The 18,615-nt window shown below is 44.2% G+C and overlaps 1 protein-coding gene across 2 annotated transcripts in view; it reads left to right on the forward strand.

Moving 5' to 3' along the window:
• GRAMD4 (GRAM domain containing 4) overlaps positions 1 to 18,615 on the forward strand; it is a 63,817-nt gene that overhangs the window by 320 nt on the left and 44,882 nt on the right. The gene's annotated exons all lie outside the window — the stretch shown is intronic.

An 18,615-nucleotide genomic window follows, 5' to 3' on the forward strand; every position in this document is an offset into this window, starting at 1 on the left:
GCGCTCGGCGGGGCGTCCTGGGGAGCCCTTGGGCGCTGGCGAAGCGGGCGGCGTCGGGCGCGTCTCGGTGCGGAGCCGCGAGGCGCGGGGCCGCGGGGCGGGAGGGGAGCCGGGGCTCCCGGGGCGGGAGGGGAGCCGGGGCTCCCGGGGCGGCCGCTGTGCCGCGCCGCCCGCCGCTCCCTGGGCGAGGGGCCTGCGGCCTGTGCCCGCGCTGCGGCCTCCTGCGTGTCGCTGGGGCGGAGCGCAGGTGCCGCAGGTGGAAGTAGCGGCTTTTTGCCCCGTGTTCACGCCGTGTTTCCTCACTGCGACTGCCAAGTTTGAAACTGAGTGGATGTGAGCTCATGTGGGTGCGGAGCGGGGGACGGATCTGCTCTGGGGTTTCGCGTTTCCAGTCGTGGTTTGGATGTGGGCGGAGAGGGGAAGCACTGAGCGCGGTGGGGATCCCGGCTGGCTGCGCGCCGTGCTCCCTGCGCGCTCTGCCCTGGGTTTAACGCGAGCTGCACAGTGGCTTCGTTGCCCAGAACGAGAGGGGTGCCTGATCCTAAACCCGCCGTGTGCCCCGTCTGCAGCTGATCCCGGCATTCACGGCAGGAGAGCTTTCTAAAACCCTGCTCTGCATTCCTGCAGTGCTGGCGTCGCCACCTCGCATTTTACTAGCTTCACAGTTAGTAGTTTGAATTTATTTGGTGATGCAGTTGTGGTATCAAGTTGCGCAGGAATCTCCAGCAGCCTGACTTGCGTCTTCCCCATGTTTCATATAGTGGGTTCGTATGTGTCAGCAGGTCACTCCATGCTAGTAAAAGCAGCTTTGGGCTGAGGTGCCGACTATGCCGAAGAGCAGCCATTGCCCCTTTGCAGCCCCACGAGAAACCGCGGGCAGAGAGCTGCTCTCGGTGGCACGCTGTTTTTTGTGCCTTTTGTTTTTGTGTGCGTGTTCAAGTGCACAAGTGCTGGGAACTCCTGCCGGCTGCGCGTACCGGAGCAGGGAGTGCGTGTCGAAAGGCACGGGAGAGACGCTGGCGTTTGCAGCGCTCCGCGCGGTACAGATTTGGCCCTGGGTGTGGGCAGAGTGCAGGTTTAACCTATATCCTAGCCCACGTCAGCTGGCCTGGGTGGAAAGCATCGCTGTGCTCTGCTGACGTAAGGGCCTGTGGGGGAGGGAGGAATTAAGGGCAGCAGCTGGGAAAAGCCGCTCCCGGCTCTTCTGTGGTTTAGGAGAGAGCACCGGGAAACCCCCCTTCACCTTGTGGAGGAGAAAGCAGGGGCTGGCGCTTGGCCCGGCGGCTAAAACGGGCTCCCCGTGGCCTGGGGCGGCCAAGCCGAGGCCTCGCGTCTCTGGCCCGACCCCGGTGCCGCCTCCCAGCGCGAGACGGTCAGAGCTCGGAGGAGCCGACTCGTGTTCGGATGAGAATGAGCGGCCGTGGCCGTATCGGGTGTCCGAGAGGCTCCCTGTTATTTGCGAATAGCAGAGCTGGGGGAGGAAGAAGAGCTGTGGAGTTTTGTTTTGGTAAGGGAGGTTGTGCGGTGCCTGAAAAGTGATCAGTGGTGCTGCTCAGGAGCAGGTACAGCTCTGGAGTGGGAGGCGTTGTCTGGGGACAAAACATATGTTGCATCCTCTGTATCATTCTGACAGTTATTCACTCTTTAATGGCTTCAAGCCTAAGGAGAAATGTTAACTGTTTAGCCTCTGAAGTGATTACAATGTGTTGGAAAACAAACACACCGGTTCTCATCACTTTGCTGAAAAGTCATTGTTTGGGTTTGACTTTGGTCAAGGTACATCGTTCAGTTGGTTCCAAAAACAGTTTTATGTCTGTGTGTGTGTGTATATATAATATATATATATATATAAAATACATATATTTATTCCACAAAATCACAGACCACATTTCTTGTTGGTTGTGTTTCGTACAGGTTGAGGATATTGGTGCTACATAGGTAAGCTTGAGTCGAGCGCTGTGCCAGTCCTGGGCTTCCCGTTACTGGAGAGATGTCAGCAAAGGACCACAGAGGTGGCAGAGGGACTGGAGCCTCCCCCGTGTGAGGAGAGTCTGAGGGAGCTGGCACTGCACAGCAGGGGAAGGGGGGGAGGCTGTGGGGATCACACCAGCGTGCAGAAATATCTGGTGGGAGGCTGTAAGGAAGGTGGATCCAGCAGCGTCCAGGGACAGGAGAAGGGGCAATGGGCACAAACTGGAGCACAGAAAATTCCCCCTGGGCATCAGAAAACATTTCTTCCATTTCTTCAACATGAGGTGGTTGAGCACTGAAACAGGCTGCCCAGAGAGGCTGTGGGGTCTCCCTCTTTGGAGATGGTCAGAATTCAACTGGGCAAGGCCCCGAACAGCTCTAGCCAACTTGTCTTGAGCAGATGATCTCCAAAGGTCCCAGCCAAGCTCAACTGTTCTGTGATTTTGGGCGCTGTGAACCTTGCTGATCTGTTTCTGTTAAAGCTCTGCCACTGAATGAGCCATTCAGTGGCTCATCCAGGTCTTTCTCTCTCCTTGCTCCATTATTTATTAAGCTCAGTAGCCTTCCTGGCAGTGACGCTTCCCAACACTCTCCTTGTAACCTGAAGACTCCAGTACTGCGGGCAAAAAATCTGCCAGCCTAAATTTAGTCTCTGTTGTCCAAACCTGACTATGCCAGGCCCAAACAGAAGTACACAATTTTCTAGCCTTACTCTGTGACACTATTTCATTTTCTTTCCCACATAGGCTTTTCTCAGTTAAATAATGTATACGTGACAGGGTACGTGCTGCAGAAATGATGATGATTTTCTCTGATGTGTTACTCATTACACAGCCTGAACTAAGTCTAGAATTTGGTTGGAGGTAAAGCTTTTGACAGCATCACTTAATTGGGGTCTTTCAAAAGAAATTCGCTGCCTGCCCCCCACTCCAGCATTGCAGGATGACACGTTAGTCTGTGAAATAAACTGTGCACAAAAACATGGCTCTTAGAAGTAGCTTTTGGATCATCACATTGCATTCCTGCTGCCAGGAGTTATGAGTTCGGATATTTCTCTGAACAAATGCAAATTTGTCTTTTAATCTGACATTGTCGTTGATTTGAGAAGACAAAAAGAAAGTTAGGCCATAACCGAGGTGGTCAAATTTATTAAAACGGTTGTACTTCAGCATAGTGAGCCCACCTCTAAATGTAATGAGTTACTGCTGCTTTGTATTATGGCATGGCAAGAAATGTTTGAAGCACTTCATAAATATTGACGATCCCTTTGTCTTCACAGAAAGTAGAGTGTTCTTTTTTTTTTTTTTTAAATTCATATTAATACTGCAGTTTCTTTTCTGCAGGAAACCTTCCTGCCTTGATTAAACTGATAGACTAATTATCAGATGCAAGCTGAAAATATCATCCTGGGGGTTGGTAGCTGTCTCGTTTCAGTTCTGCTGTGCTCCTTAGCACCCATCCTTTCCAGCACTGCGCATCTTGGCCATAGTAGATCTTGTTCTCTGCTACTGAGACCAGCTCTTCACAGGTCCTTAAATGATTTGCTGCTTAGAATAACGGGCATAAAAATAGGGTGGGTAAAAATGCCTCGCTTGGATTTGAAAAATCCTTTGTATTTGCGTCTTTGGTTACAATATAGCCTTTCACACCTGCCTATGTTATTGTGGAAAAAAACAGCTGAGCGTGTTGGATATGGTGTCTTCTAAGCATGCGTGCTCAATACTTGAAATTGTCTTTCTTGCTTTTGGTTTAAATGCTGTCTCTGCATCTTAATGGAAACTGAAAATCAATTTAGATGGAGCCTCTCACAAATCCTGTGTTGAAACAGGCAGACTTTCTCTTTGGTCCTGTTTAAGAACACAGGACCTATTCTAGATATATTTATCAACAAGAATACATAAAGTTTAGTGTAGAACTTATTGTAGTTATCTAATAAGCAACTGATGCAAAATAGCCCTTTTTGTGTCAACCCCCCCCACACACTTTTAAAGTAAACTTTGAATCTTCATATTCTGTTTTCTGAATGCAGCTCTTGTATGTCTCTCCTGCTGCACTAAGTCACTCACGATGCAGCTTTGTTGAGCGCTCTTGCTCTTCCACAGGACCTAATATTCCTAATTGAAGATACCCCAAGCATCTCAGCCCTCTCGTCAGTGAAGATTTTGACAAATGTTTTGGCCTATGACTAAGGAATCTGTGACTAACTTTGCTGGATGCACATGCCTAATAAGTGCAATCATTCGATGTTGAGAAACGTGTTTCCTGGTGTGTGTGTTTGTATGTGTATTATATATATATTTATAAGCCGGTAGCTGTCCAGCAACCATCCCGCTCTGCTCTGTGCTCCGTCAGGACCGACCTGTCTGGTCGGTGGCTACTTAGGAGGCTACTGAGTTTCTCTTGCGCTGCACCTGAAGGTGAGCATGTGTCTCCTGGAGGCAAAGGACAAGTGAAGTTCCAGTGTTTCTTTATTCTGCCACTTTTCTATGTTTACGTGGATAATTCAAAGCCAGTGTTGAATATCGAACTTGTAAATGGGGATTATGTTCCTAAGTGAGGACTTCAAGCACAAGTAAACCTCCCTGAACAGTGTTAAATCTCCATTGGCATTTCTGTAGCAGGAGGGAGAGGGGAAAGCAAGGAGAAAGGCCGAAGGGATATCACCTTATCCTTGGGATTCTCATGTGACTTCTGTGGAAGGGGGCACTTAGTCATCAACCAGGGATTATCCTGCCCTGTATTTCTAGGTGTAGGTAGTTGGTTAAGATGGCTTTTTTAGGGGCTGTAGAGCAAATGGCAGAATTACATTGAAAAAACAATTATCAGTTGCTTGCCCTCTGCACATCCAAGCAGTTATAGATGCATTGTAAAATTCTTCAATACTCCCTGAAAATAACTGCATAATGTGAGAGGTCTATACTTATCTTAATTAAAGAGAACAAAGCCCCGCGCTCCGTGGTGGCCTGAAGTGTGCAATTAGTGACTGAGTGCAATTAGTTTCCAACCACTAAAACCATCTTATCGCAGCTCTCGACAGGGCTGCAGTAGCTGGTATTAGAATCCTGCATTGCTAAAGCTTGGCATTTTTGCTGTGTTGCACAAGCCAGTCGTTCCTTCGCTGCTCGTTTCAGATGTAAAGTTACTTAGAGAGCACTTTAAATTCAGTGATTGGAAAGGAACTGGTTCTGGGAGGCTGAAAATGAGCACTTGAATTCTCAGTGGAGGAGACACAAGTGTCTTTATATGCTCAAAGCAGCTTATTTTGTAACTTAAAGCTCCTCATTAGCTTGGAAAAGGAAACTTTTCAAAATTTAAGTTAGAAATACAGCTGTAAAAGAACTTAAAAGGCAGCATGAACAAGAATTTTAGCTCTAGAACCGTCTCCAGGAAAAAAGAAGTCCTGCTGCCTTGTACCAAGGATTCTTATGGCCTGAAGTTCCATATCTCTTGCACATTCAAGAAGTGTTTTTTGTGCTGTTCTTTCCTGTTCCCGGGTGGGCGTGTAGTGACTGTGTTTTAAAATGACTTGCTGCACTCCTCAAGGTTAAGAGCAGTTTGTAATTCCTGGGAAGATGGAACTGTGCCGCACAAAGGCATGCAGGTTTATATCTGTCCGCAGTATTTGGGCAGTATCACAGCCATGGGGATGGGGAAGCGTGGAGCCTGTAGAGAAGGAGCCCTTAAAATGCAGTCTGAAGGCCACGCGCAGTCCGTGATCCTGCTCTATGGGCAGCTCCATGTGTCTTTTCTTGCATTTGCCTTGGTAGAGCCAGCTGATCTCTGCAGCTCCAGGGACCTCCTAATTATGCTAGGACTGATGTGGATGTCTGAGCCTCGCAATTTATTGGCACCTCCAGAGCTTGTGCTTCAAATATGGGCTGTTTCCCCAGCTGTTCCTGTAGGCAAAGGACCCCAAAACATGCAGTTCCTGCAGGATGAAGGTGATCTGCAGGACCCGAGAGTGGCAGCGCATCCAAAACAGCCTCGCATGGCAAACATGAAGGTGACTTTGGACTGTGTTATCAGATGATGTCTAAAATCAGCTCCTTAGTGGGCCGAGTCTTGCTTCGGCTTGCGAAGATAATGCAAGGAAGGGGTGAAAATAAGTGGAGTCTGTGCAGCTACTTCATGTAGTCCGACTTTTCACAGCATTAAACTGCTCCTGGGCTTTACTGCTGTTTGGTTAACTGTACCTTTATAATTCTTAGCCCTCTGTAGTGTCTTTTATCCAATATCTTCAAACCACTCTTAGAAGTGACTCTACAAAGCAGCCCAGAAGCTGTTGAAGGATGTCTGGGCCTTTTGCACAGGTGCAAAACGTGGCACGGCCTCAGCAGCTCTGTGCAGAGGCCGGGATCGTGCGATGAAGAGCGTCCTTCCCAACGAGGAGCAGAGTGACCTGCCGAGCAGAGCAAGTCGGGCTGTGAAAGGAACTGCCGGCTGCTCCGCGGAGCTGTTCTTGGAAGCGTGGCTTGCACTGTAACAGCTTCCTAGGAGGGCAGTGATTAAACTACGAATATTTCCTAGTTAGAAATATCAAAAGATTTATATTCAGAACATTTAGCTACTTATACAGAGGTCTGTGCCTGTTTTGTAATTTTTTTGACGTTCCCTCCCACCTCAGAGATGCTGCTTATGGCGCTGATAAATCAATGCATTTCAACAGCTCATATTTTCCTCCAGTTATGGGAAGTATCCTGAGTGAGATTGTTATGTTTTCCCCAGAAAGCGCTGTATTTTCTAGCGGTCGCTTCATTTAATATTGGATCACTTATTCCTCTACGCGCAGTGAGGTACCAATGCCATTTCCTGGAATATTTTACTGGATAATAAGGAATTTGCATTGCCTAGCGGTTCGAAGCCGAGCGGCGAAGCTGTCTGGCACTTGGCAGCCCTCTTGTAAAGTGGTGCTGAGGCAGCGCGTATTTTCTGAATGAGAAACAGTGACCTGTGTTTTTAGTTCAGTTTTCTTGGTGAAGTGCAAGCCTAAATGTATGCAAATGTATGCTCTGGATTTCACTTAGCTGAATCCTCTATCCAGGGTAGAGTAGATGGAGTATATTCATAAACCATTTTCTGTTCTGTTGTTCATGCATTGTGATTGCATAAATGTATTTTTTCAGGATAGATAAGCCTTAAGTATTAAACTATTGTATGTCACTCATTGCCATAGAAAGTATGTAGTGTTAAATTTATTGTCTTTGTTAAATCAGGGAAAAGCTTTTCACACAGTTTATATCTGAAACAAATTATGCCAGTTGGGCTTACCCTCAGGGCGGTTTTTATCTCAAATGGCCATAATGCCTGAGAAGGAGTGTGAAAGTAAAGCAGACTGTACTTTTTGCACAAAAATTTCCTGTGTGTGCTTAGGTGTTGGACAGTGGCATTGGGTGAAATTTTGAAGCCCATCATAGACTGTTTAATGTCTGTTTACTTCGAAGGCAGCAATTGCTTTTTCCCTTCTCCCTCTTCAAAAGCTTCTACTGAACCCTCTTCAAAAGCTTTTACTGAACAGTGTTGCTAATTATGTGGGCTGGTGTTTCTTAGCTCTTTTTTTATTCAGTGATTTATTGATATATATCAATGTCAGAGTTGGTAGGAAGCTAATACTGAATTCTTGGAAATTCTTGTCATAAGAAAAACAGGTAAAAACTGATGTACTGAAAACACTAGGAGGGACTGGACCCTTACGCTGACTGCCTGACCACATCCTGCTGCTTATCTTGAAGCAGAAATCGTGTTTAGGAAGCAAACACGTTGCTTGTGTTTTTGAATGATGGAGGAAATGCCACACACCAACTCCTGAAGCAGAGTGTTTGCAAGAACACAGATTTTATTTATTTATTTTTTTAATTCTTAAAGCTTGATAGTGTGATCTGATCGAAGGAAGTGGCATGTCTACAGAAATTTTCCTTGTGAGTCCATGACCTTCGAAATGGGCATAGCTATAACGATTTTACTGCGGCTCCTGAAGTGTGTGTGTTTTTAAGGAATGCAACTTCCAGCCTCTTCCCTTTGCCCACCCATCCTCCCCTCCCAGCCTTGGCTGGTCAGGAAAATAAATGGTGCCTATGTGGCTTGTCTTCCTAAGCTGGTTTGCCCTTTGGACCCGTGTCATTACCAGCCGAAGTGTCAGCATAACATAAATACACCCTCCGCTCAAGTAGTGTAATTTTGGCCCGCATCCCAGTCTTAGAGGCAGACATATAAAAGCCATCCTTTGGCTGGCTTTTAAGTCGGTCAGTTTGATAGAAATTATAACTGAATTAATCTAATTCCTTCCACTTTCGTTTCTTGACTTCATTAGAAAACTATCAGTCCTGCTTTCTTTACGTTAATTTGATCATCTTCTGCTCTGAAGTGGTCTCAGTGATGTACCAGGTTACTATTTAATTTCATTGGATTTATATAATTTTAGCAACTTCCCAGTCTTCACAGTGTATTTGTGATCTTTTGAGAAAATATTATTTTTTTAAATAAAAAGCAGACCTTGAGACAAGCCGGGGCGATCAGAGTGTACGTACAGGCTTGCTCGATACACTGAACTGCTGCCCTATCAAATACAAACGCCATTAGATTCATAGGTAACTTAATGTTCAGGATATCCTGGCAAAGCTTTTTTCTGTCCCTGTGATGCTGCAGCTTTTGGTGCTTCCACAGGATATTTCCCTCTTCGTGCAGGAGTGGAGCTGAATATGCTGCTGTGGCCTGGTTTACTTAAAGAATTATTCTGTAGTATCTTACTTTAGCTGTTTCAATCAGATTCAAAAGTGTTAATTGTATGTTTTTTTTTTAACATTCTTCTATTAGAAACATCTGCAGTTATCAGCCATTAGAATACATCAGGCTCAATTAAAATCCTAATTTTATACAAATCCAGCCAAATTAGTAAGAACTGGAGTATTTTATAGTAATAGTTTCAGCTGGCTAATTTACTTGTTAGGAGGGTTGGAAGCTCTCTTGGAGACTTAAGTAACACATTCTTGCTGTGTGGGTTTTTTTTTTTTTCAAATTCTGTAGGTTTTTGTTCAGTGTTCCTCAACTATATGCATGCTTGAAGGAAGCCTCAAAATAAAGGCATCCATTCATGCTTGTTTCTTATATGGTCACATAAAATGCATTGGTCACGAGTACTGTGAAATCCTGGGGGAAAAAACGCTGAAGGCTGCCATGCTTGTGGCAGTGGAATCTAACGCAGTTTTAGTTGTTTTGGTGGAGAAGTTGTATATGCAGTTGCTTGTAATAAGAACCTGGTGGTTGAGTGTGTGATTTGGGTGAGGTTTTAGGGCTGTTGTTTCCTAGAGTTGGTGGAAACCAACCCGGATCTGACTGAGTCGCAAAAGTGTAGAAAATAATCGGCAGTTGCATGAATCCTGTTTCGAAGTCGTCTCAGGATTCTAGCACTGCTTCAGGCCTGACTGTAGAACTATTGTTAATAATTTGGGCCTGCGTGTAGTTGCTGGCGGGTGAGAGGGAACCGGGGGAGTGTGGGTGTGTGGCAGCCTTTTCCTGAGATGGACGGCTGTCTGTCTTCTGTCCTCCCCTCGGAGCACTAGAGGTGTCCTGAAAATCGGTTCTTTTTAGTAGCAGCTGGTACCGTGCCCAATGGCTATTGGGAGAGGGTGTTGAGAGATGCTGCCAAAGCAAAACTGCATGCAACTCTTGTGAAAATCGAGCTTAGCAGCAAACATTTCCACTTACTTTTGCTGTGCAGAGTTTTTTAAAATTAACATATGTTATGAAAGGTTTATAGTTATGACAGAAGATCCAGTCACTTCCCTAAATTAAAGAGTTAACTTGCTAAGCAGCTCTTCGTGGCCTCTCTGGCTTCCCATTGGGCTGGATTCTCTATGACCTGGTGTGGCTTAGAGCAGCTTGCAACATCCTAACCTTAAACATCTTTTTTTTTTTAAAAAAAATGTAGGATAACTCTTTAAGTGTGGGTACCGAGCAACTGATTCAGGGTCTGTTTAAAATTTGGGGGAACAGAGGATTTTCTCACACAGCTTTAACTTGCAGAGCAGGGTCTTTTTAACCTGAATCTTCTGTTCAGCTATTTTAAGAGAAGTCAGTTAAATAGCCAAATTATTTAAACAACTAACTGCAGTCCAGAAATAAAAAAACTGTCTTTTGGGTGCTGTGATTCAGTTCCGTTAATAGCAAATGTGCCAGCAGCACAAACAGACTTATGTAAGAAAAAAATGTACTCTGGAGAAATGGAGAAGGAACCCGTGATACCTAGAGGACAAGTGGGAGGATTCTCTGTGTAATACAATTTCCTCTCTTATTTCCAAACTATTACATGGAGTAAATAGTCATTTAATATTCAGATAAGTTGTATGAGTGAGGAAGGAGGAGAGTCTTTTTCCATAAAGTTTAAATTCTGTCCAAAAGAACTGCTACTCAGATTTCCATCTATTTTTGGTGAACGCGACCTTGAATTCTTTGCTCTGTGACAAGATTTCCAGGGAGAACTTACATGATGCTCTTAAGAGCTATTGTGTAGTAAAGACTATACCAGAGATTAAACTGATGCCTGAAGCCAGACTCACTGTATGCAACTTAGTGTTTCTCTGATATCCCTTCATTCTAAGCTACCTGGATAAATCAGGAAATAGGAAAGAGGGAGGAGGAAGAGGATGAACCGCAGCCCTAGTGCAGGAATGTGTAGGGTTTGGATGCGAGCTCAAGGCCTGAGGATAGGGGGAATTTTCTTTGTTATAGTGGCAGCTGTATTTTACACGGGCTAAGCAAATTTTATATACCAGAACTGTTTTTTCTTTTTTATTTTATTTTAAATTAATGATGAGAAAAATAAAATTTCTGATTTGTTGCAAATATTTCTATCAATCTGTCAGCTATGGCAAAGCTACAGGTTTTTGTTAGCAAACTCAGCTCCTTGCCTCAGCTCTGTCCATAGTTGAATTTTGTAGGCACCACGTTAGTCTTTTATATGTATTGCTTTTATTTTTGCAACAGTGCTAATTTCAGATGCTTAACAGATTCTCAAAACAGCAATCGAATGGCAAAAGTTTGCAAAAACAAGCTAATGCTGTATGTCAAACCACCACAACCTTCACATTTTCCTGTGAAAACTGACATTTAGATGGTTTCATGGTGATTTTTGTTACTCATATGTCAGGCTGTTGTTTCCACTGTCTTCAAAAACTGGGGAAAGCCCCTAATCCCTGAATCCTGGGGGGATATGAGTGGGACCTGTGGCTGCTTGGTGAGCAAGGAGGAAGGGGCAGCTGGTTTTTCCCTTGCAAGAATCAGCGTTTTGGGTCTCCAGGCGGGTGCTCCAGGCGGGCGCTACCTGCTGCTTCCATGGGACCCCTTATTCCTGATCCTTCCCCACATCCCTCCCTCGCTAAGCCTGGATCCCTTCCACAGGGTCTGCTTCCCAATATAGCTGTATTCTTCATTCGAAGATGATTAAGATGGTTCAAATTACAAAACATACAGTTGAGACTCAGCAGATAGAACTGCATCGGGCCTCAGTAATTTGCCCTTTTCTTACCTGGGAGGGATAGAATTATCTTTTTTTTTTTTTTTTCCTTCCAGAGCTAGCAAGACTTATGTTTTTCTTGTTTGTTTTTTAAACAAATTAATGATCACCTTTCATTAAAACTTATTTCTCTGTTAGACGTCCATGTGTCTGCGGATGTGCCTGTGGAGGTCTGTGACTGATCTTAAGTGCTTATTTAAAGCTGATTGCAAGTGTTTGACTTTACTCTGAGCCTTGTGCCTATGCGGGCTCCTCATGCTGCCATTTCCACAGCAGAAAAGGAGATGCATGCAGTGATAGCCTCATCTTTTCCTGTGTTTTTTTTTTTTTTTTTTCTTCTCAATTAGCTGACTAAACCACCTGGAAAGGGAAAGCAGCAGAAAAGACTTTGCCCTCGTGTAGGCCGTGACGGGCCTGTCCCTCTCCTTGTGAGGTGGCGCTGGAGCTCAGTGCCTGGCCTGGCCTTGGAGCGCTTGGCAGCTTCACATACACCTGGTTCCGAGGGAGGCTTTGAAGCTGTTTAACTCGCTTTCACCATGGGCAGCCACTGTAAATGCTGTTTTCTCCCTCTGCTTTTGCCCAGAAACACCCTTTCTGTCAGAGCGGCGCTAATAACTCCGCACCCGTGAGCTGACTAGCTGTCTGCTCGGATTAAAGTGACCTTCCCACCCCCAAAAAGAGAGAAGAAACAGGCTGCATCAGCAGTGAGCGATTAGCCTGCATGGCTGGTCAGTGGCAAAGGGAATGGCAGAAGGGAGCAGGGCTGCTCCCGTTGGTATCCGCCTGGGATGGTGCTCGCTTTCCCGTGGTGGTTCGGTGTGAGGAGCCGGTGGGAGCGCGGCGCTGAGGAGAGGCAGGGCCGCGTGGGGTGCGGAGGGACGCCAGGCACGCTCGGAGCTGCTGGGAATTCCCGTTTTTAACGATCGAAGCCATAGCATAAGCCATGTGGAGGCTGCCACAGTGAGCTAGGAAGCAGCAGCTGCCCGGGCAGTTTTAACTCGCTCTTAGGTGAGCGTTTTGTGACACCTTGAATTCCTTCAGTCCCCAGTGCCCACTGTCACGGGAAGTAGTGGCTAAGCAGCGACCGGATACCGACTGGCTGCTCTCTTGTGGTTGAGATGTGCGGGCTCTGCGGTATGCATGTGTTGCTCGAGCCTTCCTCTGTGGGCAAAGTCATTCTGGTTTTTCTTTCTTTCTTTCTATGATACTCTTTAAATAACATTGCAAATATTTCACTTTTTTTTTCATACAGCTTTTTTGGAAGCTGTATCTTGCTATTTGGAAAGCTGAAATTCCCTTTTTAACTGCTTGCCAGAAGGATTAATCCAGTCACGTTTGCTAATTTCAGGCTTCCTGAGGAGGAAGGGAAGGGCAGTGTGTGGGGTGGGAATGTGCTTGTGGAAAGGGTGTGTTTTGGAGGTGTGTTTTTCCAGGTGTGATAGCATGGGAGAGATTATATGCAAAGTGCAGCTCCTACAGCTGTTCCCTGAAACTGCCGGCGCTCTCATCCTCTCTGCTGAGCCCCTGGTGTGTGGCCTGTGTAGGTCTGTGTGTAGTGTGGGGTGTTTTCCTGTGTGTCCCTCCTCCCCAGCACTCCCATTTCTCCTCAAAATTTCAGGCCGTGCAATGACTGTGCATTTAGAGAACCTCTGCAGTAAAATATCTGCTTAATATCACTGAAGGGGGATAGATTGAATCCTAAGGCAGTGTTCAGCCACCTTAAAATGAAGCCATATTCATCGATTGTCACCTTGCCTCCACCTTAGCCTGCAACAGCAAAGGTGAGGAGTGTGAAGATGAGCTGCTTCGGCTGGGCAACCCCGCTTCACCCCTGTGCGGCTTCCTCTTGTAGGCTGAGTGACACATCAGTCTTTGGGGGAAGAAAATAGATCTTAGTGTAATGCATATTCATGGCGCTGTATTATGGTTGCTGTGGCAACCTTATTTCTGGCAGTCAAGATTAAGATCACCAGAACTTGGAAATTCTGCGGCCACAGTGGATATTATGCATCTTTCCACATTTTTACCCTTTAAGTGAGTTTTCACCTTTCTCTCAGATGCAAATTGTTTCAGATTCAATTCTTGATTGCTAGCTGCCACTAATGAGACTTACAATGCTTTTGAGCACAACTTTCTTCTTGTTTCCAATTTGTGTTGACCGAGAGTGTCCTGGAAGGGGATTCTGGAAGTGGATTGCTTTATTGCTTTCTTCCTGCAAGCAGCCCGTAATACAGACATGTATTCTGGATTGATTTGTTTTGTTATCCTTTCTTTTAATTCAAGGAGAAAAGAAATGTGAATTAGTAAGCACCAAGTTTCTCTATAGCTTTATTTAACTTGAATTTATAACTTAATCTCTCAAGCAAAAGAACCTAAAAACCCCAACAAAATCTATCCCTTTAGAAATCTGGATTTGTAAAGGATGTCTCACCCCAGCAGAGTTGACAGTGTTTGGTAGCTGTCACTCAGAAGCAGAAAAATAGTTTGTTCTGTATGTTCATTACATCATATTATGACCCTAAGGCCAAAGTTAACGTAATTTGAGTAGGGCTTGAGTAAACGGTGACACTTTGGCAGTGACTAATTTCAGGATGGGTCTGTGACAGCCTGAGCGCAGGGAGAGCTCGGCTCTGAAGGTCAAGTCCTGCGTGTCTATTAGTGGCAGAAACAGAGGGCAGTTGTGCAACGCTTGCAACTTCTGGGGAAATGTGCGTGAGCTGCCCTAGGCCTGTCCAGTCCAACTGGCTGCAAGATATCAACTTAATTTGCACAAAAGCCACTTCCTGTTGTTTGAGGAGAGAAGGTGCAAACGAGATTTGTGTGTGGTGTATATGTTTTTATTTATTTATTTTTATATCTGTAACCCTTCAAGAAAATGGGAGCACTGAGTGCCTGGCAGAAAAAAAGTGAGCAGACCAGGAGCTGTGAGGAGCAGTCAATTGATCTTTATCTGGTTAAAGGTTTTACAATATTAATAAGTACAAAATGTTCCGACAGTGACTCCAGATGATTCTGTCTATAAAAAGAGAAAGTGGGGAAAAAATTAGAGTAGCAGGAGGAAACCTTTTGTGCATATCACTTGTATAGAGCTGGCCTTGAATCTCTCGTAGGCTTAGATGTACTCATCAGAGGACCCAGTTTTATTTAGACATATCCCTCCCTCGCCAGAAAAAAAAAAAAAAACACCATCAAACTTTATTTTCAGAACATAAATATCAGCCAATATGTTGATGAACTGAATATCTTGTATTCTGCCTGTCACATCAGTCCTTTCAAAGTAATAGGCAGGAGCATTTCACTGAAGGAGTAATAAATACTTAATGTAACCCCCATGCTTTCCATGGCCTTGTCACTTTGTGTGTCACTCCCTCGTGACAAGAGACTGAAGTGCTGCTGGTGTTGACAGCGGCTGGATATGTTCATATGGCCACAATCTTGCTATTTTTGAATATCAGAACTCTTACTGTAGAGTTCTGCAGAAAGATGTTTTAAGATTAAGAGGAAAATGTGAAGGAAAATGGGACGTAAAGATGAGAAGTAAGGGTGCGCTAGATTTTCGTCATCTCTAAAGTCATCTTCACCTTCCTAAAATACTGCTAGTAAAAGAAACTTGTGTGCTTTGAAGGCAGTTTTGTGCAGGCCTTGTGTGGAATTTTTGACCTATGATGAAATTAATCCCTGATGTGTAGTGGAGGGAATAAATCCGATGGGCTAGGCGGTCTCCACAGTGACAGCCCCGTAGTGGATCCTCTCCCAGGCTGTGTCTGGCAGGTGGCTCTTGTCATTCCCAACAGCTGGCTGTCCCCTTGCAAGAAGTTTCCCTGTAAACACAACCAGGAAAAGCTGTTTGAAATCTGCTTACGATATATTTTTTTTTTAAGCAGAAGTTAGGGAAATTCCGAATTTCTGTCATTGTGAGACGTTTGGAATTTGTGCACGCAGTTGTCTTCAGGTTTGAGTCTTGCTATGCGACCTTAAACTGTGTTTCTGATGGTTACTTTGGAGTTGAGGGTTTTTATGAGGTCCAAAAAAAGTCATCTCTTCTCTGGCCCTTTGTAAGAGCATAGAACTTCTCTGTAAAAGGCATAAAACTTCAGCCTCAAAGATTTTTTCTTTAACAACTAAATACTAAGGGCAATTAGAATGAAGGTCTTTAGAGATGACTGTACCTTTGACAGGGAGCTGTTGAACCTTGCTGATCTGGTCTCAGCTACTGCCTTGGTAGCAATACAAACCGCCTCTTAAAACCTGGGTGCCTGAATAGTCTTGTCCGTAAGCATGTTAATATAAGATCATCCCTATTATATGATAGGATCTTCTAGCGTTAGGAGATAAGGCTGAGGTGTATTTGGGTTGACTTAGATGAGGCTTGTAGAGTTGGTTGCTGTCCCAGCGTTGTGTTCTACCTCACTTGGTATTAGTGAAGATGGCAAAAAACATCTCCAGATTCTTTCATTAATAGCACAGTGTTTGTATGGATAATACAATTGTTCACAGTAATTAATTACAAGTATGATACCACCTTGAATTATTGGAATGCGTCTGACCAAGTCAGGAAGGGAGAGGGTATGTTTGGAACATACAGCTAAAACAGTTATATTTATGATCAGTTTTAGAGAGGGAGAAGCAGGTCTGAGTTTCACTTCGAGTTTGACATACACAAAAGTGGCCACATGTCACTTCTGCTTTTGCTGGTAGTTACTAGGAGCAGCACGAAAGCAGTAGCTGAGGTGGGGGAATGGGGATGGCTTTGCTGGGAGAGGGGCGGGATGAAGTAGCTGTGAGTAAGGGATTTGTTTTTTAGTTACTGTATCTTTCAATAAATCTTTATTTTTTATTCATTTATTTTTTTAACTTGTTTGCTTTCTCAAGCTTATTAATTTTGACTGAAATGGTTTGGAATACAAAATGTCTTGAAGTTTTATTCACAGCAATGGTGAAACTGTTGCAAGAGCTTCTATATTTGTTGCCTTAACTAAACAGTAGTTGGGCGGCGGAATGAGACGCTAACGTGAAAACAGCCAATTTTAGAAAACTCATTCAACTTGAGGCCAAATGAGCTCCTATAGGAGCTTGTTGGCAAGCGTGTTTTTTTGCTTAGATAATATATCTCATGTAATTGTAAGTAATCTTGCAGAACTGGAAGCCTGGTACATGCAGTTTTTAGACAAAATGTGTTTAGAGGTTTTAAATTGCAAATAAGCAAATACTGCTCATCGCAGTACTGTACTGCTACTGAGGAACGTGGTTCCTTGCTGCCTCTTTCAGTGTTCAGCCCAATCAGTGATGTTTTAAAAGAAGAATGATGGCTAGGATTATAATGATGGCTACGATGGTATTTCTTTTGCTAGCCTCTACCTGACAGCATTACTCTTAATATTTTAAAGCCAGGCTTGCAACTCAGGACTACATCTGTTGGCCAGATTATTCCGTGATTAGGTCTAAAATACGTGAACTGTCCCGGGGAAGGCTAGAGCCAGGACATCCTGTCCCCCTAGGCTGTCCCAACACTAGTTCATCCTTATTATTTTTCATATAACTGTATCATTAAGCCATGCTACAAATGCTAAAGCACAAAAGCCAAGTGGGCCTTGTTCATAACTGCTTTGTTGTAGATCTGAGTGGCCTGGTATGTAAAAGTGGTTGAACACAGATAGAGATCCGTGATACTGGAGGCAGCACAAGATAACTGTGCCAGTGCTTATCAGAAGCTTAAACTTCCCTGATAGCATTTGTTCTGTAGCTGCTATTAATAGCAGGGCCTGGAGATATTCCTGGATGTGATAGCTGACAAGTTTCTTCATCCAATAGTCAATGAATGAGCAAGAAGTGTTTCCATTTTAAACCCAGCTTTGACAAGTAATAGAACTTTGACAAGAAGCAGTTCATAGAAAATAACCTTGATGTGAGTTATCACAAGTGACTCTCTAAGTGAAAGGATAAATGCAGGACTACAGCTTTAAGGATCCCTGATAAACAAGAGAGAGCTCTTTCCCACCTCTACCCTCCTCTTTTGTTTTCTATATATATTCTTTTCTTTTTGCTTTCTGCACTGTAGGGTGTTCATATTAGTTTCAGTCTTCCATGTTTAAGCGAAGGGTGCTAATAAATCTTGGCCGAGGTGCAAACTAAGGCAGAATTTCAAGGAACTTGGTGTGAATAGTCACTGCAGAAGCATTAGGGAGAACCGACAAGGAAAGAAGAAAAATTCTCCTGGGGTGAGGTTTATGCTGGGAAGTGAGAATTGCCTGAAGTGCTGTTCCCTTCAGTCTTGCAAAGGCTATTGGAGCCAAAGGCAAAAATCTTCTTCCTTGCTTTTATGTGCCTGGCGTGACTTGTGTCTAGATCTGTTTTGGCTTTTTTCCTTTTTCTTTTTCCACCTCACGTCAGTTCCTGGGATGGTGTGTAATGAAACAAAACATCGCTTTTAACCAAGAGGAGGGAGCATGTGGACCATGAGGAAAAGAGGATGGGAACAAGTATCTCAAAATACAATTTTACGGCAGCAAAAGTCCATTTGGGCAAGTGGACTCTCGAAATGGTTATGTCTGTATGTGGCTTGAATAACTTTTCCTTTAAAATTATTGATATGTGAGACTTAGAATTTAATGTCCCAGTTCTTTGAAATCTAAATTATCAAGCAGTACCATGTGACCTAAAGATAGCAAATGTTGTATACCCGTATTTAAGAAAGAAGTAATAGTCATCTGAGCCTCTGAAAGCCTTGATTCTCAGTACTGTCGTAAGACTTCAGTGTTTTCCTTTTTGAGTTCTGTTCTAAATGTGGTCTGGACTTATCAAAGGTGATGCCCTGCTGATTTAACGTGATAGCTTTAATAGCTGATCCATGGAGCATATTAAATGCCTTATAGAAGATACAGATTAGTGGAGAAATTCCAGGGCCTGTAGAAGCTCAGTAAAGGTGTGGGTACAACAGACACTTTTGAAGGTCCCCTTTGCACTGTAAAGGATACAGAGCAATGTGGTGACAAGCTGCCCCTATATACAGTGAACTTGCTTCTCTGTATATTCAAGATTGTTAGCAGTGATATTTTTAAGGATTTTTGACTGTACATTTGAATATAAGTTATGGTGAATGTCAGCAGCTTTTTAAATTTTTGATGGATTCTTCTGTT

The sequence above is a fragment of the Tinamus guttatus genome, unplaced genomic scaffold (genome assembly GCF_059628265.1).
Source record: "Tinamus guttatus ecotype Peru unplaced genomic scaffold, ASM5962826v1 Tinamus_guttatus_pri_ptg000489l, whole genome shotgun sequence".
In the NCBI taxonomy this organism is placed as follows: domain Eukaryota; kingdom Metazoa; phylum Chordata; class Aves; order Tinamiformes; family Tinamidae; genus Tinamus; species Tinamus guttatus.